At 54.6% G+C, this 25,120-nt stretch overlaps 2 long non-coding RNA genes across 3 annotated transcripts in view; one reads left to right on the top strand and one right to left on the bottom strand.

Annotated features, from left to right (window-relative positions):
- Nucleotides 1–4,178: 4,178 nt before the first annotated feature.
- LOC150002050 (uncharacterized) overlaps nucleotides 4,179–25,120 on the top strand; it is a 70,635-nt gene continuing 49,693 nt past the window's right edge. For both annotated transcript variants that reach the window (XR_016513128.1, XR_016513129.1), the window contains exons 1-2: nucleotides 4,179–4,340; nucleotides 6,096–6,210. This is a non-coding gene — a long non-coding RNA (uncharacterized LOC150002050). The remainder of the gene's footprint in view (nucleotides 4,341–6,095; nucleotides 6,211–25,120) is intronic.
- On the bottom strand, nucleotides 11,059–12,191 carry LOC150002051 (uncharacterized). Its single transcript, XR_016512964.1, has 2 exons — nucleotides 12,139–12,191; nucleotides 11,059–11,811 (listed from the first exon to the last, which is right to left on the bottom strand). It is a non-coding gene; the product is annotated as an uncharacterized LOC150002051 (long non-coding RNA).

The raw sequence follows: 25,120 nt of genomic DNA, 5'->3' as shown, positions 1-25,120 counted from the left end.
AACCAGGCAAAATAGAGCAGCCTGATCCTCCAGGTCAAAATGTCCAGGGGCTTGGGGATAGGGCTTCTGTTATATCTTCCACTTTGCAAATTTAATTTCTTCTGATTATTTCTTGACAGTCCCAGGTGTTGTTGGTGGTAAACAACCACTCTCCCCAGAATGTTTCCCTGTGACAGCAGCTTTCTCTGCTGAGGGTGCTATCAACACTTGGCAGGGCCTCTTCCCAGCTCCCTGCTCCTGAGAAGCTAGAGCTTCTGAAAGACATTCAACAATGTGGCACTCTCCCTGTGTGCCGGGGGTGGGGTGGGGGGGGGCGGGGGCAGGCATGGACTCGGTCCGTTTGTTCCCCTCAGCAGCCAGCCCCTCAGCCTGGCCTCAACCTGGCCTCAGAGCCTCAGATGGCCCCTGGTTGTGGACAGTCCCCAAGTGGAGGGTGGGGTGGGATCGGATGTCCTCTGGCTCCCGCAGCCCTGGTTTTCGGGTCCTTGGCACAGTTCAGGGCAGGAGAGAGCCTGTCCCCCTATGGCAGCTCTGCCAGGCCTGTCTGTGGCCAGGAGACCAGCAGTGTCCCAGCCCTGCAGCCTCCATGGTCTGCGTCATGCTGGCTTAGGTGTCCTGAGTCAGAGCCAGGAAATAGATCTGCTGTGCGGGGGGTGGAGGTACGGCTGCCCTGGGCAGCTGGGGTGAACCCCAGCCTCCTGCTTGTCCACACTGGAGTGCATCCCTGCCCTGGCCTGGATTTGACCAGTGCCTGGAGGAGAGGCTGAGGTGACAATCAGCTCCCTGCTGCATTTACTATACCCTGCTCCTAACCCCACACGGTCAGTGACTGACGTGGACAAGAAGGAGCGTTGGGACCCACCGCACAGCTAGGCTGCTGTGCCTTTTCTGGAGCTAAACCTGGACCACTTTGCTGGAGTGCCCTTGCAAACTTGTCCTCTGGACAAGAATTTACCCAAGAATTGCCTCTTTTGTGAAGCCTTCCTTGGAAGCCCCTCCTCCTGCCATCCCCTTTTCCTTTGAGCCAGCCTCTGTGGATTTTCATTAGGACTCCTGTTACAGTGTGTGTAATCACATTTTTCTGCAAAGGGCTCCCACATTTACCTGTGTGAGTGCTCTGTATGCCACGTGCCTGATACATAGTAGATACTCAATAAAAGCAGGCTGGATTTAATTAAGGCTGGGGTGGGTGGGTTCCCAAAGGCAGTGTTGATGTCCATTCGTTAATTATGTGGGGAAGGGGGGAGTTTGCAAACAGAGAGGCCGACCTCCCTGCACCAGAGCCCCTTCTCAGCCTTGGTGGCCTGGGTAATCGCTGGGGGCTGCGGCGGCCCCCTCCCCAGTTCATCCAGCCAGTGCCTTCCTTGCCGCTGGAGCCAGCTGCCTGGGTTGCCGTGTGATCACTCTCCAGAAAACACCCCAGTGGAAACTGCATGAATGATTGTTAAGAGCTGAGAGCTGTTTAATTTTTTTCCCCTGTTTAATGGCTATCAATAATTTAATACGCTCTCTGTATGTTTTTAAGAAATAGCACCCATTTTGCCGTCTCCGGTTTAGCAGGCTAAATGAAATGTGCTCTGAGGATGGAAGCTGAGTGAGTCAGAGGACTCTGGAGGCTGGGGGTGGGGGCAGGCTGGTTCAGAGCCAGCCAGCAGTATGTTGGGGGGAGGGGGGAGAATGGTGGTGGTGGTGGTGTGTGTGTGAAGGGGGGAAGGAGAGGGGGCGGGTAAAAGCCAGTGCCTCTCTGCTAAGAGCAAGATAATTGCTTTTCCGGTCTCACTGAGCAGCAGCTGAACAGCTGTCAGCGCACATCCGCCCTCCCCCCAATGCTGAGCTCTTCTGGATGACTCTGGGGGGCCTAGGGTGGGGGTGGGGGGCTAGGAAGGAGCTGCTGCTGGTACCACCATGGGGAGAGAATCCTCCTCCCCCTGACGTCTTTGCCCCTTCTAAAGCTTTCAAATCGTTTTTATTTTAATGATGCAGTTAGTTTGCTGCTGGTGTCTCTTCCCAATGTGGCAGGGGTGGTGTGCAGTGGGGTCTCAGAATCCCTGATCTCGGGCCCCAAAGGGACCTGGAAGGTCATCTGCCAGTGCGTCCCCTAACTTTCCAGATGCAAAGGATCACCTGGGAGGACTTACTAAAAATTTAAATTTCTGGGCTGCATTCCAGACCCACAGACTTCCATTCTCAGGGGAGAGGCCTGGGAAGCTATGGGTTTAACAAGCAGCCCACGTGATTCTTATCATCAGAGGAGTTGGGGAAATCTAGAGGCCAGCTCCAGTTTCGATGCTTATAGCATCACATAGCCGATCCCCTTTGTTTGCATGCCTCTGGGGAAGGGGTGCTCGTAACCTGTGAGACAGCACACCCACTTGCGGAAGACTGGACCCATCCAGCTGCCCTTATGTACATGGAGTTACCTCTCCTACAGGAGAGACTGCCTCTCCTGGGGTATCTGTGCCTCTTTGTTGGGCAAGGAGCTTCCTTTCTTAGCAAAGGGCTCTGAGTAACAGAAAATGCCTGAGGGTGTGGGGAGGAACTGTCCTCTCCAGGCCTAGGTGTCCCTTCCCAGCGGCAGGCAGGTGACATGGTGCTGTGGCCTTTCCCACCCACCCCCTACCCCAGTGGACTGCAGTGGGCATATGGGCGCACTGTTTGTTATTAGGCACCGTGGCAGCACAGTGAGGACCCTGAGGGAGGCAGAAAGAGCGCTGGGCCTCGGAACTGCCTTGGCCTATGGGGCCAGTCCTCCCACAAGACAGTAAGATGTGCCTCATCAGAGACTGTTAACTAAGCCAAATCTCTCAGATGACAGTGGGGGAACTAAGGTGGCAGGGGGTTCCCCCAAGGTCACCCATCCATTGAGGACAGAGCTGGCTCTACAAAGATGGGACAGGGGGCCCAGAGAAGGGTAGCCAGGCCCGATGCCCTGGTGCAGGGGGTCAGTTGAGCCCCCACCCCAGTCACATGAGAGATGCAGAAGTGGGGCAAGGGAGGGTCCCCTCCTTCTGGCTCGGCGCTGATGGAGGTTGGAGGCGCTGATGCAGGTTGGAGGCGCTGATGCAGGTTGGAGGGTTTCAGGCAGAGCCGATGCCCGTCTGCCAGGAATCATAGCTGTCTTTTGCTTTGCCTGGCCATTTGCTTTGCTTTGGCAGAGCTGCAGAGCTGACTGCTAGGTAGGCTTGCTGTTTTGTTTTAATAGATAATTAAGAGGAAAGGCTTGCGACACATTTTATGAGTGTCATCGTCCACTGTAAAACAGAGGACCCTGAAGTCCTTCCCCACTCTGTAGACCCTCTTTGAAACCTGAAGTTTATCCCTACCCTCGATCTATTTGGGAGAAGCCCAGATCCAGGGAAGGGCTGGCCTATGAATGAGACTTATGATGACCAGCCCCCTTCCCTTCACACCCCCAATCCTACTCTGATCATCAGTTTCAACACTTAGGGGAGAGGAGGAGGAATGCCATCTATCCCTGACAGGGCCCCTGTTTTGAGAGCTCCAAGAGCTGGGGAGACAGAAGGGAAAGACTGAACCCCATACTCAGGAAGACCCAGCCTCAGAAGGAGAGCTCTATGAATACGGACACCTGGGCAAGGCCTGAGTTGCTCGGGGAAGGCTTCCAGGAGGAGGTGCCACCTGCCCTCAGGCTTGAAGCACTATAGGAGGAAGAAGAGCACCCCAGGTGGGGAGGTGTGAAGCAGCACTATGAGTGTGCAGAGAAGAGTTAAGTGAAGCAGGAAGGCCAAGGCGGAGCTGAATCTGGTACACTAGGCAGGCAGAGCCACAGAAGATTTGTTTGTTTTTAGTTTCTATTAAAGTATTACCTCCAATCAGAAAAGTGTGCATATCTTAAGTGCAGTTTGACAAAGTGTCATGCAATGAGCACACTCACGTATCTATCACACAGATCAAGAAATAGAACATTCCAGGCCCCCTAGACCCCCTTATGTACTCCCTTCCAGTCTCTGCTACCCCCTCAAGGATAATGAGTATCCTGACTTCCGACAACCTACTATCAGTTATCCATTGCTGCCCCCAACCACCCCAAACCTTAGTGGCTTAAAACAAAGAACCAGTATATTCTATGTCTTACGATTCTGTGGTTTGCCTGGGCAGTCCTCTGGTTTCCCTTGGGCTCATGTGACCTGAAGGGCTGGCTAGACTGGAAGGTTGAAGAAGGCCTTAGTCACATCTGGCAGTTGGTGCTGGCTGTCGGCTGGGTGGCCTCAGTTCTCCTCTGCCCCTCCAGTAAGGTGGACCTGCTTCCTGCCGTGGCCAAGCAGCGTTCCAAGAGGGCCAAGGCCAGAAACAGCAGGACTTCTTGAGGCCTAGTCTCTGTAAGTCACAAAATGCCACTTTTATCAGATCCCATTGGTCAGAACAAGTCTTGAGGCCAGCCCCAATTCATGGGCGATGAATAGACTCCACTGCGTGAGTGTTTTTTGATCAACATTAGGTTTGTAAGATATATCTCTGTTGTTGGATAGAGTTGCAAATTGTTCATTCTTACTGCTGTGTGATATTCCATTGCATGCCATACATCATCAATTCATCTAATTCCATAGTTGATGGTTATTTGGGAAGGCTTCATTTTTTAGGCCCTGTGAATAGCCCCGCTGTGAACATACCGGCGCACCTGTTTGGTTGACCGCATACCCACCCATGTTTCTGTGGCGGTGGAAGTGCTGGGTCACCGAAAGACCGCAGGGTAGGAGATACTTCCAAACTTCCCCAAGGTGGTGAGTGGTGTGCACCCCACCAGCAGTGTTTGGAAGGTCCAAGAGGACTTCTTGGAGGGGAGTGAGGTTGTCAGTGGGGGTTTTAGAAAAGTTCCCAGGCTGAAGATGGGCGGAGGGATATCTCTAACCTTGGCGCCCCCTGTAATGTCCCCTCTTGGCCCTCCCTAGCCTCCTTTCTTCAGGCTGGGGGAAGTAAGGCCATCGGAGCAGATGGCCCTATTCTCAGTGTGAGCTCTCCTGTGGACTTTATCCTACCCCAGGGCCCTCCCACTGCCTTCTCTCTTTTACCCAGAAGCTGCCTTCCATGGCTGGCCTGATCTGCCAACAGGCAGGGAAGCTAGGTGCCTACAGGAGCTGACACATGAGGACACAGGAGCTGGAGGATTGCCATAGCAGCCTGTATCCATGACAGCTCTGGGCAGTGGGCAAAGCCAGGAGACTTGGGTTCTACTTCCAACCTTGCCGCTCTCTTGCTGCAGGATCATGGGAGGAAACTTTTCCCCTCTCAGGGCTTCAGTTTCCTCGTTTGTAGAATGACAGACAAGAGTATCCACTTCACCAAGTCTCCTTCCTCTCACTAACGTGACCCCGTATTTCAGAATCTAATGGGAACTGGCACCAGGAGGCCCTTGGAAAGCTCACCAGGCTTCCTGATTTCCAGGCACGTGTCAGCCAACTTGGTTCAGCTTGTTCCCTGAGTGGCTTTGCTGCGCCATTTACCAGTCACTCACTCACTCATTCATTCATTCGTCCATAACATCAAGCGGTTTCTATGGCCTTGCTGGCCTCAGAAGGTAGAGAGAGAAAGTAGGCTTCATTGCTGCTGTCCAGCAGCTTGCCCAGGGAGGGAGGGCACCAGCCTCTAGAAAGCTGGAGGAGATGTGATCAGCCAGGCCCCAAGCTGCTGGGGGATGAACAGGAAAGGAGGGGCAGGTCAGAGGGGGTTCCACAGAGGTGTCTGAGCAGTCTCAAACGCAAGGGGGGCTTTGAAAGACACAAGTGTGGGGACAGGGCTCTGGGCAGAGCCCCATCCCAGGGCTGAAGGCCTATGTGACTGGGCTCACTGCAGCATTGCACTGGGTTGTGCTGGCTTGGCTGCTGCTTGGGCTACAGGGTACACTGCTGGGCTGGTTCCGGGCTTTAGCGCGAAGTTCTGTAGATGGGCCTCCACTTGGGGGCTTGGGGAGCAGCATCCAGTTTCTAGGGTGACTCCACTTCTGTGAGCCAGCTCGGCCTTCCAGGAGATGGCCAGAAGGGGCCTGTATGGGTGGGACCTAGAGGTCTTTGAAGGGGGCTGCGGGCCGCCCGCAGGGTCAGACTTAGAGCTCACTGTGCCCTCTCCTGTCTCCGCAGGACTTCGCTGTGCTTGGCCAAGTTGGACTGCTGAGCCCCTCCTCCTCACCCCTGCCTCCTTTTCTTGACACTTTCAGCAGCCTCAAGTCCTGACCTTTGGCAGAGGCCTTAGCAGGTAAGCATCATGCGCTGGTCCCTCACATTGTGTGTCTGCTGGTGGGGGGCCCAGCTGGGCGGCTGGTGCCATTTCGGGGCCTGGAAATGCAGGAGCTAAACTGTCATCACCGAGGAATTAGAGGAAGGGTCTTATTTCTGTTTTCACTTCTTTCTTGGCCTCCTCCTCTCAGAGGGAGCCAGACAGTGGAGGGGAGTGTGCCTGGCTCGGACCTGGACATTTTGTTAGATTCTGTTGCCAACTCCCAGTGTAGCCTCAGGTAGCCCTCTCCCTCCGCAGCTGGGAGCCTCAGTTCTCTCCTCTCATGCGTGAGTATGCTAATCGTGACGTTCTCTAACATTCTGAGCATATAACGCTATGAAAGGTCCTGTGCTAGATACCGTATAGTTATTGACTTTTCCATCTTCGAAACAATCTTGTGAATTAGGTGCCGTTATCATCCCCACTGTATAGGCAGGAAAACTGAGGCTTGTGGTGGGGAAATGACTTACCCAAGGTCACACACCTGGCTGAGCCCCCATGGGGGTCAATTCCAGGTCTGTGTGGCTCCAGTGCACCAGTCCCTAAGCCCTGGACTATTCTGTCCCTGGACTTTGCCTCTGCTGGCCTCTTCTGGGGGTAAGAATTGAGGTGATTGTGGGTGTCTTCAGAAGTTGTGGATCCTGACCCAACTCAAGGCAAAGGGAGGGCGCTTTTATGAAGTGACAGTGGCTACTGGTTGCCTGGATAAGGGTGTGGTGTGACATGAAGCAGGCCTGGCTTGGGGACCCTGAAGCGGTACCAGGGATCCTTCTAGAGAAGGGTTATGTTGGCTGGATGAGGCTCTCTCTCCCTCTGCCTCCCAAGTTCAGTTTCCCAAGCTTGCATTAAGCACTTGCTGCATGCCAGGCCTGATGTCAGGCCCTGGGGTGCAGGCCCTGGTGTCCCATTATGTGTTCTAGGAGAGAAGCAGGGAGATTACAACAGATGTGGAGGGGACAGTGTTCACAGGTCAGAGGGGGGCTCTCTGTGGGAGGTGACCCAAAAGTAAGTAGCATTGTGGAGAGACAGGACTGGGGATGGGTGGGAGAGCCTTGCAGGGTGGGGAATGAGGTTGGCCAGGTGATGGGAGGATTGTAAAGGGCCACAAGTGCCAGGCTGGGGAATTAAACCCTGGGGGCAGTGGGGAGCCGTGGAGGGTTCTAAGTTAGGTAGTGACCTACCAAAAGTGCCTGCATTGAAAAAGCCATTGGCAAGTCCCCAGCTGGAAGCAGGGAGACTAGTGGAACTGTCCCAAGTTCCCAGTGAGAGGTCAGAGGCCTCAGCTAGGGCCAGAGAAATTGTCATGGATAAGGAATGAGAATCACAAGAGACCAAGGCAGGAAAGTTGGCAGGATTTGCAATTGGCTAGTTTCGGGGCAGTGTGGGGACAGGAGGAATGGGATAAATGCTTGAGTTGTGAGTGAGTGTGAAAGCCTAAAATCCAGGAAGGCTTCTTGGAGGAGGTGGGCCAGGTTGTAGTCCAGAACATCTCTGAGAGGACTGAGATTTTCATGAGGAAGAGGATGATATGGATGGCCTAGTTATACATGGGCATGATGTTCTCATCTAGAAGTACAGACACACGTACAAGTCCCAAGGCTTCGCCAAACCCACAGTCATACCTGTGTCTGTGAATACATGTACACAGCATACTTAAGCACACAGACACATGTGTGCTTGTAAACCTGTCTGTGCATGCTAAGAGTAAACCGATGTGCATGCACACACACACACACACATGAGCGGTCATGTGTGCAAAAAGATACTCCCTCGTGTGCATATAGACACAGACATCACTCAGGCATGTTACAAACATTCACATTTGCACACAGATAGATTTGCATGCACATACAGGCTTACACACGTTCGTTAATTTATTTTTGATGCTTCCCACAGATATACAGGCACAAGTTCTCATAATACGTGGCCTGCCTACACACACAGGGACATGCTCACGTGCACACACAAGGAGTGATGTGTTCCAAGGAGAAGCAACTGTTCAGGGGTCGCTGGCTTCTCACCTGCAAAAGCTTCCAGCAGCTCTCGTGGTCTCTGGGCAGCTCTGAGCCAAGGTTGAGCCTTGCCTCTGTGTGTATGTCAGGGAGGGTGTTTGAGAGGCAGCTGTGTGACCGTGGACAAGCTCTTGCCCTTTCCAGGCCTCAGTTTCCTCATCTGAAAACAGGAACAGTCGCCACCTGCCCCCACCTCCTGGACAGGGTGGAGGTGAGGGCTAGTAACCACCAATGTGTAGTGCCAAGAAAAGTTCCTGGGCTCTTCAGGGCTTTAACAGATTGGAACCATTATTTTTACAAGAAGAACGAAAGTGGGTTATGGGTGGGGTGGGGGCAGTCTCCGTGTTGCTGGGGGAATGTCCACGGATTCCTGCTCCTCATCCCCTGGGGACTCCATCCAAGCTCCCTGGAGCCTGGGCACCCTCAGAGTCTTGAGCACGGCCAGTTGGTGGTGTCTGTGTCATACCGACGTTATCTGCACTTTCCCCGTTGGTTGCTGGCGAGTTGGGGTCTGTGGCACCAGTTTTGTTACACCAACTGCACCAGAGTCCCTGCGTGGGGACTGGCACATTACCTACATGAGCTCACTAAAGACCCCCGAGAACCCTGAGAGGGAGGCCTCCCCAGACAATTTCCAGATGAGGAAACTGAGGCACGGGGACGGTTGGTAAGGTCCTCAGGCATGTCAGCTCACTCATGTTGGAGCTGAGCTCCTGTCCAGGTCATTGGAAACCTAACTTTGTGCTCCTTTCTCCACTGGGATTCCTTCAGGGATAGGTCATTTCAGGCCCACTTTCTAGGGGAGGAAACAGAGGCTCTTAGTGGGTGGGCCTCACAGCTGGGATGGGCAGCGGCGCCCCAGATTCAAGACTTCCTCTTCCCTTCTCTCTCTCTTCCCCGTAGGGCCCCTCCATGTTGGAGGGTGTTCCCAAGAGTGCTCCTTGGCTTACCTGGGTTTTAGCCCGACCCAGAATTCACAGGCAGGAGTGTCCTTTTTTGTTTTTTCCTTCATAAAAAGGTGGGTTGTTCTCCGGGACCCACTAACTAGGCAAGATCTAGTAACTTCTTCTCTGAAACCCATTTGTTAAATGTCCTTTGTGTGGTCTTTTGGAAACATGGGCAGCAGGAATCTTTGGGGTAAGCAGTGCAAATTATGTAGCCGGTTAAGATGCTAGGAGCTTCCGATGGCCACTGTTGCGGGTAGGGGGAAGGGCCAGGGAATGAACTTTCACTTCTCTGGGATTTCACCGGAGGCAGGCCCTCCTCTTGGTCCTTCTTTTCCGTCTACGTCAACCTAGCAGATGTCTCCTCACCTTCCTGTGCCCAACTCACCTGTCACCTCCTGGACATCCTTCCCAGAGGGGCTGCACTTCCACCCTAACTGAAGCCCCAGTGACTGTGGAAGACTGGCTTTTCTCCTGGTAAAGAGCTCCAGCGACTGGCCCAGGAGAGGTCCCAGAGGTGCCTGGGGTGCAGAAGAGGGCCTGGTGGAACCAGAAGCCTGGCCGCCTGGAGTAGATAAGCCCCCAGCCCACTCCTCCCTGCAGATGACTTGGCTCGCATTCCCCAGCCAGGCGGACAGGAGTCAAACGTATGTGGTTCCAAAACTCGGGCGAATCTCACGTCAGGCAGAGGTGAGAGGGCCCCAGCAAAGCCTGGACACAGTGAAAGGGTATCTCGTTGAGGGCACTGACGTGACTCAGGGTATCGACTCTGCACCCTGGCTTTGTGGTTTCTTCCCACCTCTGCCACTCCTTTCTTTGTGACTTCAGAATAGTGGCTTAACTTCTCTGTGCCTCATTTCCTCATCTGTAAAGTAGGGACAATAGGACCTACCTCACTAAGAGATGAGGAATTCAGCGAAGTATGCCATATAAATCCTCACACAGAGCCTGAAACATGGTTAGTGCTCCATGTGAATGGATTGATGGTGGGCCAGCAGGCAAAGGTGAGTGATAAAGCTGGCTCCAAAGGCTGTGGCCCCACAGGGGAGTGACATGGTTGGATTGCCATTTTAAAAAGGGTGTAGGGGACAGCAGGGATTGGGATTAGGCTGGATTTGGGTTTCATCTGAGGCCATCCCAAACAACTGGTGATTAGAGCTCCGTGGGCAGGACATGAGGTGAAGGCCACACTCTCTGGCCAGCCCGGCCAGCCCCTGGTTGGTGGCTTCATGCTGCCAACATGTGCCATCAGCTGTCAGTCAGCAGACTTCCAGGGATACACGGGCACAAGGTACGTTTGGGGCTGGCTACAAAGACCTTGAATGTCAAGCCCAGCTCACAGCCTGGCTCTGGCTATGCAGAGCTGGGATTCCAGGGTTCCCATGCGGCATGCCTGTCAGTCTTCAGCACCAGCTGAGAATGCACATCCCGTTCTCCCTGCCTGGAATTTGTTGCTTATAGCCCCTCCATCCCCAGGCTTTGCCGCCTGCCCTGACCTTGAAACCCCTACCCCAGCCTGGAACTGAAAATAGTCTACAGCCCACCACCGGTCATTCCTGCCCGAGGTAGAACGCTGCCTGGGTGAGCAGGATGGGGCTGCTGTCCTAGCAGGCCCTCTGAGCAGGACTTTCTTTCAAGCTGTAGTTCTGCTACAGACCTGCCTTATGACCTTGGACAAGTCACTGCCCCTCTTTGAACAGTTGTTCATTGGTCAAAGGGTTGGGACAGGTTAGGGGTCACAAACTACAATGATCTCAAGGGCCCCACCAACTCAGAAGCTTGGGAGGGCGTATCCCCACTGTGCAGATGAGGAAACTCAAAGCACAGAGAGGTTAAGAAATGTATGCAGGGTCACAGAGCTATTGGTGCAGTTGGAATTCAGCCTAATTTTATCTGACACCATTATAAATACGGGTTTTCCCCACTACATCGAAGTGTCTGTGGCAAGCACTTTAGTACCTACCAGAGTTTGCTGGGCGATCCATTCACTTCCTCAGCCAGAATTTGTTATGCTAGGCATCTGGCAGTAAATCTGCATTTGAGGGCCTGGGTGAGCAAAGCCCCAGGCTCACGCAAAGGTCACAGAGTCTCCAGTGTAGAACATGTTAGGTGGATGCCATCAGTAGGTGAAAGGGAGGAGCCGGGAGGATCAGCTCTTCCCTGATGCTGGAGGATGCAGGCAGGGGAGACTGCCTGGAGGAGGGGGCTAGATCCCCACACAGTAGAGTGGAGGTGTAGGGTCTTCTTGGGGTCTCTGTACAAGTTGGTGGGGTGGATCAAGAGTCTAGCTGGAGAGAAAGATTTGTTCAGCCACAGCTGGACGCGGGTGCTGAAGTAGCTCCCGAGGGCCTCAGAGGCTGTGCTTCAGAGTTTTACCTTGATCCTGCAGAGAGTGGAGAGCCCAAATGGGCTCTGCAGCAGCAACAGCTCCTCTGTGAAGGCTGGGAGGAGAGAGCTGGCCTCCCCTCACCTCTTCAGCACCATGGCTCTTCTGGAGTCTGTTGTGGACCAGGGGATGGAGCTCTCTATCAGAAGAAAAGCCAGCCTTCCACAATGCTGAGATGTGAAGTTACCTAGGGTGGAGTTCAGGTGCCACCTTCTGTTGCCACCGTTTGTGCCCCTGCCTGGGTTGGAAGGGAGACATGGATGAATCTGTTCAGTGATGTGATTGAGACAGAAAGGCCCAGAATCCAGCTCAGGGACACGGAGTATCATCATGGCAGGTGTAGGAGGAGAGCAGGCCAGGCAGGGGGAATCCTTCCCATGGTGGGGGGCAGGTCTGGGTCCCTCCCCTGGGTCTCCCGAGGTCCAAGGGGATCCTCGCCGATGTATGTGATCACCTGTGTAGGTGTGCAGGGCTGCATATGCACTCCAGGCTACCAAAGTGTCTTTCCCAGGACAGGCTGGGATTGGTAAACTACACCTCGAAGGGTTCTGCCAGTGTTACTCACCTCCGGGTGCTTGCTTCTCCCTCCTGCTGGTGCTTGCTCACCAGGCACTCAGTGAGTGCTGGAGTCTGAGGACAGCCACGCCCATACCCTATGTCCCTGGCTCCAAAGCCCCAGTGAAGTTGCAGGGAGGGAGCAGACACTGGGTGGAGCTACAAGGGCGGCATCTTTATTTGAATGACAGCATCCTGGCCACTTTTAGGAGGAATGGTCTTTAGAAATTATCTGGCCCAACCCCTCCTGGTAAAGATGGGGAAACTGAAGCTCAGAGATAGGAGGATACACCCCAGTGCCTCCCAGTGTGGCGCTCCAGGATTTCAGCTGAGCTCACTGCTACTGAAACTACTTTGGATGCATGACAGGTGTAGCTGCTGGCAGGGTGCAAGACTTGCAGCGGTAGTGACCTAGCCTTGGGACATGATGTTTGCGAAAAGGGAGGAATGACCCCAGAGGGGCACCCGCGACCTCAGAGAGTATGGCCAGGGAAGCTCTGGGAGTCTTTGGAGATCCGCCCAGAACCGGGACTGAGAACTGCGTAGGGCAAGGCAGGCTCAGACCTGGCTCTGTTTGTCCTGGTTTGTATTCCGCCTGCTATAATCACCACCTCCTGCTGAGCCTACTGCCATTAGGGCTTCTCTTCCCATCTGTTTACCCAGAGAGCTGAGTGAGGCCACGGCAGAGAGAATGCTCCAGAGTCAGGGCCCGCTTTGAATGCTGACAAGATGCAAGGGGACGAAGAAGGAAAGCGGACTTGGGAAACCAGGGGCGATCCACATTCATTCAACCTTTGGTACCAGGGACAAGTGGGTGGATGCTCCGAGTGACTAGAGGGCAGGGAGGGCTTCCTGGAGGAGTTGGAGCTTCAGCTGACCCTGAAGAATGAACGTGACTTTGAACTGAAACACATTCCAACAAGCAAAGGGACCTTCAGGGCCAAGGCCCAGAGGCAGGCATGCCTGGGGCAGATCAGTGGGGGCTGAGGCTGGACAGTGAAGGAATGAGGCTGGAGATGCCCCCTAGAGGCCAAATGGCAGAAGGAGGAAGTATATACTTTGCTTCTGACTTGCTGAAAGTGCCGGAGTTGATCCCTGCCCTACTTCCCTGTTTCAGTTTCCCTTGGATCTCCCTGGAGCTTCAGGCACCGGGCAGCCACAGCAGAGCAGTGCCTCAGTGGAAAGTCTGCCTTTGGGGAGAGTGTGGGGCAGCTGCCAGGATTCTAGGTTTTTCTCCTCCCCCAGGAGTCAGGCAGCTGGCTCAGGACACCACTGCTAGACCCAGGTCTTCTCTCTGGCTGGGGAGGGGTAACCGCAAACTCATTGGTGTGCCAGCAGTCTCACCAACAAGGGTGGAGGGATTTTAGGCCCCCGGGGCAGACCCACCTATGGGCTAAGGATCCAGTTTCGAGGGGACTTCAGAGCTGAGAGTTTGGGGTAGGCTTCCCCTCTCCGTCCTGCTTCTAGGGAAGGACGTGGCTGGACTCAGAGACTAATCGAGAGGAGGCGTCCCTTTGAGCCCTGTGATCTGCTGTGGGCCCTGTGGGTGCCAAGTACCCCTGGGCATGTAGCCCCCCGCTTGGCTCTGGGCTCAGCCCAGATTGTATTTGCTGAGCCTCCCTCCACTAACCCGTGGCAGCCTCTCCATCACTTGCTCCTTTCAGGAAGCCACAAGCTCTTGGATTTCCAGTATCTAGGATTGCGCAAATTCTCCCAGCAGCCAGCTCAGGCCCTGTCTGCTCCAGGCTGGCCCAGGAGACACTCGGGACGCCCAGGATCCTTTTTTGAACAACACTGCAACCTCCCCCACAGCACGAAGGGCAAGCTGCACACATGCAGAGCTTCTTTGTGACTCCAGCTCCTGTCACGACCGTCATATCAGTGGCTTAGCAGGGGCCCACTTTTCAGAGAAGGAAACTAGAGTCAGAGAAGGGAGATAGGAGACTTGGCCAGGTTCACACAGCCAAGCCAGGACTCAAGCCCAGGATTCCAAGCTGCCGGTCAAGCTCCTTTTGAAACTGAGCCAGTGTTTCTTGTCCGGGGCCCCCAGACAGGTGGGGCCAGGGTTTGGGAAGAGGAGGTGGGGGAAGAGAATGCAAGGGGTCGAGGACCTGGAGGGCAGATGGCCAAATCACTGTCTCTTCTCCTCAGCTCCAACTACCTTAATTAGCTGGGTCCGCCAGTGGCACTGACAGTTACCTGGTGTGGAGGAAGGCCTCCTCGCTCTTGAATCAAGGTGCTAAAAATAACTGGGCCCAGCTTCCTGGGGCCCCTGCCCAGCCAGCGCCAGCCCGCCTGCCTCAGCGACCTTTCTCCTGGATGCTGGAAGCTGATTACTTTGTGAATGTGCAATTCCTGTGCTGAGGACTTCCCAGAGGTTGGGACAGCTATGGCATTGCATGCTCAACTCCTGAAACTGGAGAAGGGTCCCTGCACGGCTTGCCAGCTCCCGAGGTATGGGGTAATGGGCTCCTGTCTGAACACTGGCACCCACCCACTTTTCTCCCTGGGTGCAGCACCTGCCAGGCTGGCCATCCTATCCCTGGGCACTTGGGCCCCTCCCTTGAGCTGCCGGAGTTTCTCTGGGGCTACCTGGACTCTTAAGTGGACAGGGGACTGTGCTCCTCATCCTCAGAGCTACCTAGTGCTCACCTTGAGTCCAGTACCAGGCCCAACACAGATGTAAAGCCGTGGCTCATGCCCTCACACTGCGTGTTCACCTGTCACAGCCAAGGGGAACCCAGACTTTAGAGCTGGATAGGTTGAGATCTAGCTGTGCGATCTTAGCCTCTATATTCTAATCTTTGAGATGAGCAGCACAACTGACCTTGTGGTGTTATTGCAGGAATTACATGAGGTCATGTGCAGGAAGTGCCAGGTCCTGAGAGCCGGGCCCATGGGGCAGTAGGAGGCATGAGCATCTCTGGGGGGCGCTTTCCTTTCTCTTGCTGTATAAATAGACCCTAAAAGCCTAATACATTTGGTGGGTGTATTTGGACTAGGAGGGGGAGGTCTGCCCAGAGAGGCCTGCAACCCCTGCCCCACTGTGTTTGTCCAGTTCCTGCCCTGGGCAGTGTGACCGGAATCCTGTCAACATTGGCCTACATGCCCCCGGCTGTGGGGTTATTAGCCCAGTGGAAGCGAAAGTTGTTTTCTGGACTTGCCCACTCTGAGAACCAGGGCCAGAGTCTCAGGCCTTCCACACCTCAGTTTCCCCATCTGAAAGTGAGGATAATAATGACCCCTGACCCAAAAGCATTGTGAGATTAAATTAGGTGCGTGCATGCAGTACTTAGAATGGGCCTGGCGCGGGGTGAGCGCTCGGGGTGTGTGTAGCAGTAACAGCAGCAGTTGGTGGCAGCAACAGCCACCGCCTGCCGATTGCTGAATGATTAGTATCAGATGCTGTGTCAGATGCTAAGCACTTGACATACATTGTTTAATCTTTATGGCAACCATACACAAGGTCCTCCTATAAGCTCTGTGTTCCAGATGAGGGAACTGAGGCACAGAGAAGTCACACACAGTCTGAAAGTGGTAGAACTAAAACCAGATCTCAGAGTCAGCCCTGCCAGGGTGACCAGCCATTCAGGCTTGCCTGGGACTGTCCGGTTTTAGCGGTGAAAGTTCCACATCGCAGAATCCTCTCGGTTCCAGGCCCACCAGGACAGTTGACGTGCTCCGCTCCTTAGCCCGCTGGACACCGTGACCCCTCCTTGGCTCCGGAGCTGGCTGCTGCACTCTGGACTGGGCCCCCTCCCACATCCTATGGGTTCCTCTTCCAGCCCCATCACCTTTGCTCAGCCTCTCTTCTCTTCTCCTTTCCCTCTGCCAGCTCGAGGGGCATGGGTCATGCCCGGTGGGTCCCAGGCTGCCCCTCACCAGCCCTCAGTCTCCTCATTTGCTCTGAGGGCTTTGGCACCTCTGCTCCCTGCTTTCTAGAGACACTCTGGAAAACTTCCTTAAAAGAGGGAAGGCAGAGTGAGCCCCGCCCCCAGCCCTGGCTCAGGCAGCCTGGGGAGATTGCACTGGCCCTTCCGGTGCATCCGTGCATGGATGGAAAGCAATGCTGACAAAGGGAAAAGGTCAGCAGAGGGACAGAAGGACTTAGTGGCGGCCTGCTAGCCAGCAGTGCCCTCCCCCAGGTCAGCACTTCCTAGGGGGAGGGGCCCAGTGTTCCTTGGGGCCCTGCTCAATTCATATTGACTCAAGCAACCGCTGGCTCAGTGAAGCAGCTGGGTAGGTGCCTGAGTCGAGCTTGAGGCCTCTGTCTCCCTCACCACCACATCTGGCAGTTGTTGGCTGGACACCTTTAAGCATCTCTGGCTCTGTGTCCCGCTTAGCACCCACACCCTCTGCTGGCATTTAGGTCTTACCATCTTCTTGCCTCTCCATGACTAAGCCCTTCCCAGCCCTCCACTACCCTCCCTGGCTTCCCCACTGTCATCAGGAATAAAGTCTGAATTCTGAGGCTGGTGTTAATGCATGCCTGAGTTCAGTGGGGCAGCCCAAAGCTGCCGGTCCTGCCCCAGAACTCGGGTCTGCTGTCCCTACCCCCACACAAGGGCTGGCTTCTCCTGGCCCTTGCTCCCTGCCTGGGCGTCTCTTCCCTCCAGGCATGCCTTTCCAGGACCTACCCCATCACTTTTCTCCACAGGCGCCCCTACCTGGGGGCAGGAGAGGTGGGGGTCGGGATGGAAGAGGTGGTGTGTGAGGTAGCCGTGTATCCTGAGTGCCCACCCAGCTCTGCCCCATGTGCCATCCTCACCTAGGCTTCAGCGCTGTGCTCACTGTGGCCAGGATGCCAGCTGGATGCACTGACCACTCTACGCCATTCCTCAGACTTGTCCTTGAACTGTCCGGTACATCTCAATACCAGCTCCTGGAGGGGAAGGCAGGAGCTGTCTGTCTCCCCAGCTTACAGGGAGGCCAAGCCCCCACGAGGGCAGGATTTTCAGTGGTTAGAGCACAAACTCTGGGATCTGACCCTAGCTTCATCACTTACTAGCTGTGTGACCTCAGACAGTCACTTAAGCCCTCTGAGCCTCAGTGGTATCATTTGCGAAGTGTGGGTAATAACAGTTCACTCTTCACAGGATGGTGAGATTCAATGAAGTGACACGTGTTTAGTGTTCCCAGGGTCCTGGAACATTTTGAGGATCGATGAAGTCAGCTCTCATCATCACCATCATCATCAGGGAGGCTGGTACCATATCCAAAAAATGAGGACCCTCTCCTCCACATGGGCACCTTCTGGCTATTCGGACCCTCCACTTCTGCCCCTCTGTGTCCCCTCTCTGTCCCTTGTCCTTTCCCAGCACTCCTCTCCCATATTTCTGAAATCCCCAGGAAGGCCAGCCCTCCCTTGCCTCTGGTTGTCACCTACCTTATCCACCCTGTTCCCATGGAATGCCTGTGGAGCTGGGGCTGGGATTTATCGTTTCCCCCATGACCTCTCACAGGTCCCTAGAGAACAGTAGGTGCCTAATGCGTTTGTTGGGTTGAAACAATGTTCACTGAGCCAAAGTCGCTTCCAAGAACAGCACAGCAATGACTAGCCAGGCCTGGGGGCCCATCTGAAGGCTGTTGAGGGACATTTTGAAACCAGACCTGAGCCACCTTGCGCCGGGGTCACAGCACGCGCCCACCCCGGCCTCCTGGAGTAAGAGGTTTGGGGGAGGTGCATGAGGCTGGGAAGGGCAGAGGGCAGCACTGGGGTTGGGCCTCCCTGTCCTTTGAGCTGTTGCTCCCTCTTCTGTTTGACCCAGTCCTTTCCCCACCCCCACAGTTCTCTGTTAAATTGTGTTATTATATTTAAACCAATCAATCCCACTGCAGAGCTTTTCCTGTCCTAATGATGAGTTTTCAGCCCAAATGCCATTGATTTTTCACAGCCCTGAAAACCAGTTGATGAACAGCACCAGGGTTGTCTTTGGAGAGGTACTTAGAGCATTTCTGCAGGGCCCCTTTTACCAGCCACCCACTGCCCCATCACCACCCATCCCCCACCCTCACCCCACATGTCACCACCGCCTGCAGGGGGGCTGAGGCTGCCTGACAAAGGGAGACCCGCAGTGCCCGCCAGCGGTGGGGTGTCATCGCAAGAGGCCCCGCCCCTTGTGCTGGCGAAACAATCATAGTGGAGATTTTTATTGATTCTGGCCTAAGGCAGGAGCACAACTTACAGAACAGAGCAGTGGTGCTTGTCTTCCTTACAAGTTCAGAGCACATCCTGAGCGTGACAGACGCTCTCATTTCTAGACCTTGATGGGGCTGCCTGTCACACTGTTCTTTTAAAGGGGCGGTTCAGAAGGTTAGAGCCTTCCACACTGGGGAGTGGGAAAAAGTTCCCTTTGTGAAATCCTTGCAGCCTCCGGGATCAAAGGCAAGACTAGCTAAACCACTAGGCAGTGCTTTGCCTTTCAGATCACTCACTGTGAGGAGCAAGGCCTTGTTTGACCTTTCTAATGACCCCAGGGCTTGGGTGGGCAGGCGTTTTTGTTCCCACTTTAGAGATGGGCAGCCTGAGTCAAGGGCTCAGAAGAGCTGCTGGTGCTGAGACCAGACGCTCTCCAGGCCCGGGGTGCAGCCTTTGTGTTCCTGTCTGTCTGACAGGGAAGGAAGCTCCTCTTACTACCAACCAGCCTCTTTGCTCCCCTTGACCCACCCCTGAGCTTTGTCTGCTAAGCCCAGATGGTCACGTGGAAAGACCTAGGTGGTCATCACGTAGGGGTCTTGACTCACTGCCTGCAGCACACCACACAGCCTGGGAAGGAGGCTGGAGTGAGGCAGGAGGGCTGGGCAGGGGCTATGGCAAACTGCAGAGTGCCTGCCTCACCTGAACCCCTAAAAGTCACAGAGGTTGTAATAACCCATGTCCTTAAAACTATACGGGCTGGGGACAGGACTGTGGGCTGAATTTGCCCCTGCCTCTCAGGAATTCTCATTCAAGCCTTTGTTTTGGAGACAAGAATGTGTGGCCTGGAGCTGGGAGTGGCTCTTCAAGGTCACAGCACTTGGCAATGATAGAACTGGGGTTTGAGCCGGAAAGGGGGGGCAGGGAGGGGTCAACCAGGCACTGCTGCCTCCCTTGCCCCCAGGCTTGGTGAAGCTTCCCCAGCAGTCAGAGTCAGGAGCAGGGCAGGGCAGGGCACGGGGCTCTGCTCTAGGGGAGATAGGCCCCTCACTCAAGAGACCCAAGAGTGTCCCAGTGAGCCCCCTCTTCCCTTTACCCTCGGAGCCGTTACCCTGCCTCCCTTCCCCACAGACAAACCTCCTGTCCCTCCTAATCAGGTTAGCCCCCTGCTCCACTCCTGAAGCTCTGCTGAGCTGCACCAGCTGCCTCTAACGGCCTGTCCACCAGGCCCTTTCCCTGGTTCTGGGGCCGGGGGAGGGGAAGCTAAGAAAAGAGCTGTGGGTGGGAAGGGTGCCCCATTCCCTCAGTTTAGACCTTTCCACGGCTTCTAGGATCAAGTCCAAACCCTAACCCTCGCATCCAGGACCCATTGAAATGAGACCCTGCTCATTTCTCCAGCCTCCACACCCCAGAGGCTCTCATTCCTGCAGTCTCAGGATGCTATTTGCCACCTGCCTGCGTTTGCACAGGCAGGTCCTTTTGCTGCTTCCACCTCAGAAAACTTCTACACATCCTTCAAAACCCAACTCTTGGGCCGCCTCCTCTCAGGACTCCTGCCCCTATACTTGCACTAGGGGCTCCACTGGTCTGGAACTTAACCATTAATCCCACTGTTTGGGTGCGCTCTTCCTAGATCTGGTTCCCTTTGAGTGCCCAGAGGAAAGGGAGAATATTCTAGAAGAATATGCCTCCGAGTGCAGCATAGAGAAGTGCTCAGTGAAGAAACAGGGCCAGCAGAGAAGAGAGGAATGGGGACCAGGAGAGGGAAAGAGAAAGACAGGAGTGCTTGGAACAGCGGCTCCAGCCCCTCTGCACCACTCCAGCCTACTTCCTGCCGGGGAGGCCATTCTCAGCGACACAAGCGGGGCCTGAAATAGACACGTGGGGGCCTTGGTGGTGCAGTGTCACAGCCCAGCGCTAAGCAACCCCCTGACTTATTGGCCACTGAAGATCCCTCTCTTCCCAGGGCCCTGCCCCTGCAGTCCAGACCCCGCCCCCAGCACTGCCCAGGCCTCGCCCCTCTGTTCCTGCTAACTTTGTTTTATAAATAAACTATATAAATAGGCTCCTCTGATTCCTCGGAGTACTGCAGCGTTTAAGGACTCGGGCACTGCTGCAGGCATAATTGTACTGCCGAATCCATCATCTGCCTAATTACCATTCATTTTGCGTTGATTTCTGCTAATTAAAGAGAGAGAAACTCCTAACAACTTTTGCATAAATACTATATTTGTTCTGTGTTAAGATGGGATGCTAATTTGCTGGTGATTGGCTGATTATCTAATTTTATAGCTGTCACACAGGATGGTCCTGTCTCCCCTTCTCGCCTTCAGATGCTGCTCAAGGCCCCCAATCAGGTGTCGGAGGGAAGGGTCAAGGGAGGTCCCCCTGGGTTGTTAGAGGGTCTTTCTGAGACTCAGGGGTCACCAGGAGCACGGCATGTCACCGAGGTTTGGAGGACTGCAGTCTGACTGACAGATATGGGAGGAACCTTTGGCTCATTCACTGTTTTTGTACAGATGTAGAGAAACTGAGGCTCAGAGATATCCAGCATCCCCCCACCCCACCCTCCAGTAAGACAGTGGAAGAGACAGACCCCCAACCCATGCGTCTGGGCTACTCCTCCAGTGCTGGTTCTCAATGTACGGAGCTGTGGTCAGGGGGAATGTTCGGGGTAACGGCAAGAGAAATATCTGGACCAAATCCCAGCCCAAGTGAAGGAAAGAGGTAGCCCAGTCTAAGCCCTTGGCAAAAACCAAACCCTCTTGGACCCTTCTAGGAACCGGAGTCTCCTCCCATTTTCCCATCCAGCCCAGGGCTCTGCTTCCACAGCCCCCTGACCCCATTCACCAAGCCTCGCTCCCGCAGCTTAGGCCAGCTTCCCCAGGACCAGCCTGCGCCCAGCCCCGGGCCTTGTGCACTGTGGACTGTGAGGACATGCACAAGGATGTGAACTCCAGATCTTAATAGGATGGATTTTCATCTGAATTGGAAAAAATATGTAATCAATACCTCACATCTGCAATTTTGCAGACGATATTGCTTTGGTTAAGTAAAAAGAAAGTGATTGGTTCAAAGTGATTTAAATAACAATGTGTAAATAATTTAGATGGAACACAGGATGTGGCTTACAGTATCTAGTAACTGAAGTTGGGGACACACTTAGGGAAGGTCAGAGAACATCAGGTCAGGAGACCAGGCGTCGGCAGCAGGGACCTGAGGGCAGGATTGGCCAGTCCCTGGCCTGGCCTGTAGGTCACCACTGCACCATCCCATAGCCAGGCCAACAGTGCCCCTGGGTCATGCCCTTCTCTCCCCAGCCCTGCAATCAGTAGGAATTAGCCCACCACAAGGGAATCATTTGCCTTCAGAAACCATTTCAATGGGTCTGTGTTTTAGGGAATCCAGGAGGTCAGACTGTTCCATCTCACCCCACGTGATGCGGTGCAGATGAGTGACTTCACGGCCACTCCTGGGCTGGCCCAGCTCCCCAGGCATTGGTGGTCGAGACCCTGGCTGACCCTTTTCTCTGTGTCTTCCTGAACAGTCTGAAAACAGCCAGTTCCAGATGTAGAGGGAAAATGGCTTTGACTAGGCCAGGTGTCACCTAGACAGCCAGAGAGATCAGAGGCTAGGGTTCTGGGCCTGGCTGCACTTTCTGGAACTTCAGACTCCTTCTCTGTAAATGGGAGACTGTCATGCAACCCTGGAAGGAGTCTAAGGGCCTTGTGCAAAGCGCCCCTCAGAGAAGCGCTCAATGCAGCTGGTGGTGAACTGATAACCCGCCCAGGGCCCCCCTCGGCCACCCACCCGCCGCCACCGTGTCTGTGCGAGGTGACCCCACTGCCGCCAGAGATCTCCCGCTCATTCGCCCTTTTATCGCCCTGCACACAATCGGATCGGGGGAAGCCTGGAAGGCCGCGGGGGCTGGGCAGATGGAAAACAAAGAGAGAAAACAAAGGCGCTGTTCCGAGGAGGCCAAAAGGCAGGGTGCCTCCTCCCTCCGAGGTCTGGCCAGCCTGGCCCACCAGCACCCGGCCTTGGTCACCCCCAGGCTGCTGGTGACCTGCCCCGCCCCTACAGAGGCCAGCCTCAGACCTCACATGGTGTCACCACTTGCTGGGTGACCCTTGACAAGTCACCTCTCCAAACCACCCTTTTCTTATCTGTAAAATGAGAATTGGACAGCAAGCTGCATGAGCTTCAGCAAGCCCCTCCTCCTCCCCCCACCTGGGGTCCCTTTTGGGTTGGCCCAGTTGATGCCTATTTCTGCCCGTAGAGAGCACCCCAGCATGCCCTGTGCAGAGTAAGGCAAGCAGAAGGCCGTATACTATCGGGATCTTGGTGCCAGTGTGTAAGCATTCGTGTGGAATGGAGGAATGGTTTAACCAGAACAGGGCTTACCTGCGTGTCTGCCCTTGGTGGCTGCTGCTGTTGGAGCCTCCAAGGGAGGGAAAGCTCTCCTGGGCCCTCCAGAGCAGTAGCAAGGAGCAATGGCTGAGCCCCCAACGGCACCAAGGCCAGGCTACCTGGGTTCATAGCCTAGCTGTGTGACCTTGGGCTGCTTTCTTAACCTTTCTGTGTCTGTATTTTCATCTGTTCAAATGGGTATAGTACCTACCTGATAGGTTGTGGTTAGATTAAATGAGCTGATTCACGTAAAGTGCTGCAGACGGTACCAGATAAAGATCCATTAATGTTAGGTACTATTCTTGTCATCAGTTTTAAAACTCTTATTGATTAGAGGTGGACGTATTGGGGCACCCATGGAGCTTCAGCTTCCAAGCCCCTCCCCTGCACTGTGCCAGTGAAGGTGGGAATTTCTCTGGCAGCTGTAGAGGGTTCTAGGTGGGAGGGCACCAGGTTGCTATGAGGTACATCTCTGTAAGCATTTCTGGTAACAGTTTAAAGGGGCCTGGATTGCTAAGGCTCTGGGAATTTGTTGTCATTTATTTTCTCATTCTAAATATGTGTTTGTAATTTTATGGATAGTTCTACAGAGGACCTCCAAAGTAGTGTAAGCTTCGGGCCCTGCCCACCTGGACCACCCCTTGCTTATTTTCTGTTACCATTAGTGCATTTGTAGGCTGGCTCTTTCCTGCCTGCTTTTTGCCCCAGCAGAAGGAGGGCCTGGGCCTCGGGGCTGGAGGGACCTAACTTCTCTCCCTGTAGACAGCCATGTTATGTGCAGGCCTGCCTCTGAGCACCCCCATACTGCAGTCCACACCCCACAGCGCAAGTCGAGGAACCTCGGAGGAGGGCAGGCAAGGAGAGTGGGACTCTCAGAGGAGATCTCCTGAAGGAGACCCAAGGTGTGTGGGGGGTCCCTGTCCCTGCACTGTGAGCTAGAGCTCTGTCCCCCTCCTCCTGCCCACTGCCCTAACCTGTGTGTGCCCCAGTGGGCAGGCACAGGGGGCCGTTGGGGCCGTGGGAAGCAGGCTGCTGAGTTGCAACTGTTGCCCCTGAGGCTGTCACCAGGGTGGCTGGCTGTGCGCCAAGCCCTGGGTTTGGTGCCGGGTGGAGGCCCAGGATGGCCCTTGCCCTCAGAGCTCTCGAGGTAGCTGGAAGCACAGCATTCGCACCTGGAAGGGTGAGGAGTGGGTAGGGGGTTGTGGTGTTGGCCTCTCGGCCTCAAAACTCAGAGAGAGGAGTCAAGAGAGCCCCGAGATCGTGAGGGCTGGGCACTTGGGAAGGCGGGGGGCCCTTGTCTGGGGAGGCTCCTAGAGGAGTGGGTGCCTTGGGCCCTGGCAGCAGGCCTCTTGCCCTGGGCTCTGACGGGGACATTTATAACCCACAGCTGTGCCGTCCTGGGCCCAATTGACTGTGGTAAAGGGATCTGGCTTCAGGAAGTCTGCTCCTGAGGCCACTCCCCACCCCGACCCCACACTCTCCTTCACCTCCTGATCCCCACATCCTGTTCTCAGCAGGAGGGGCAAGCAGCCCGGGTACTCAGCCAGGGGCCCAGTCGGGGTCTACAACCTGTGGGCAGAGTTGGAGAGGTCAGAGAAGCCAAGGAAGGCCCAAGACTTTCGAGGCGGGCCTCTGGGGATCACCAGGATCTACCCCCCAAGGCACACCCAGCAAGACCCAGGCACACAGAGAGCCAGAGGCCACTCGAGAGCCCTCAGGAGCTGAGGACCAAGAGCTCAGATTGTGGAGCCCCGGGATGTGTCCTATGCTTCCAAATCTAACTAGAGGGGATTATACTTCTAGCCCCTGCTGACCAACTACAGCCTGGCAAGGGGCAGAGGGGCACCGGAAGCCTCAGAGAACACTGGGGAGAGGTGCCATCTTAGACCCCAGGCCTCGGCATGGCCTGCAGCCCTGCCTGGCACACCCCATCCTGGAACCAAATTCTTCACAAGGCCGTGCCCATTTGCCCAGATCCTCGCAGCAAAGTTCATGCTGGGGAAAAGAATGGTCTTGCCCAGGGTTGGCAAGAAAGGACCGTATTAAAAACCTCCAGTACGCCATGACTCTGACCCCCTGGGCTCCCTTGGCCTTATTTGCTAACCAGTTCTTGGGTCCTGTCAACCAACTGCCCCTCCCCATGACTCTCTCTCTCCTTCTATACAAGAAAACGGTCGATAAACAATAGTGAGCTTGCCAGAGCTCTGCCTTCATAACTCTGGTAACCTGTGAAAAGATTCTAAAATTAGTACCTGAATGAACATATATTTTTGTTTCCTTAGTTAAATTTTTATTAAGGTAGATTAGAAATATATAGCCAGCATATCAAACCTATTATTTCATGGACATGACTGCTTTGGACAAGACCAGATTTCTTGGAGCTAAAAAAAAAAAAAAAAAAAAAAAGGTGAGTTGACATAAAGATAAATATTAAGTCATCATACAG

This window comes from Furipterus horrens, unplaced genomic scaffold (genome assembly GCF_987537825.1).
Source record: "Furipterus horrens unplaced genomic scaffold, mFurHor1.1.pri manual_scaffold_9, whole genome shotgun sequence".
Classification (NCBI taxonomy): Eukaryota; Metazoa; Chordata; class Mammalia; order Chiroptera; family Furipteridae; genus Furipterus; species Furipterus horrens.
The sequence above is the reverse complement of the archived record's forward strand: the minus strand, read 5'-3'. Positions and strand labels throughout refer to the sequence as shown.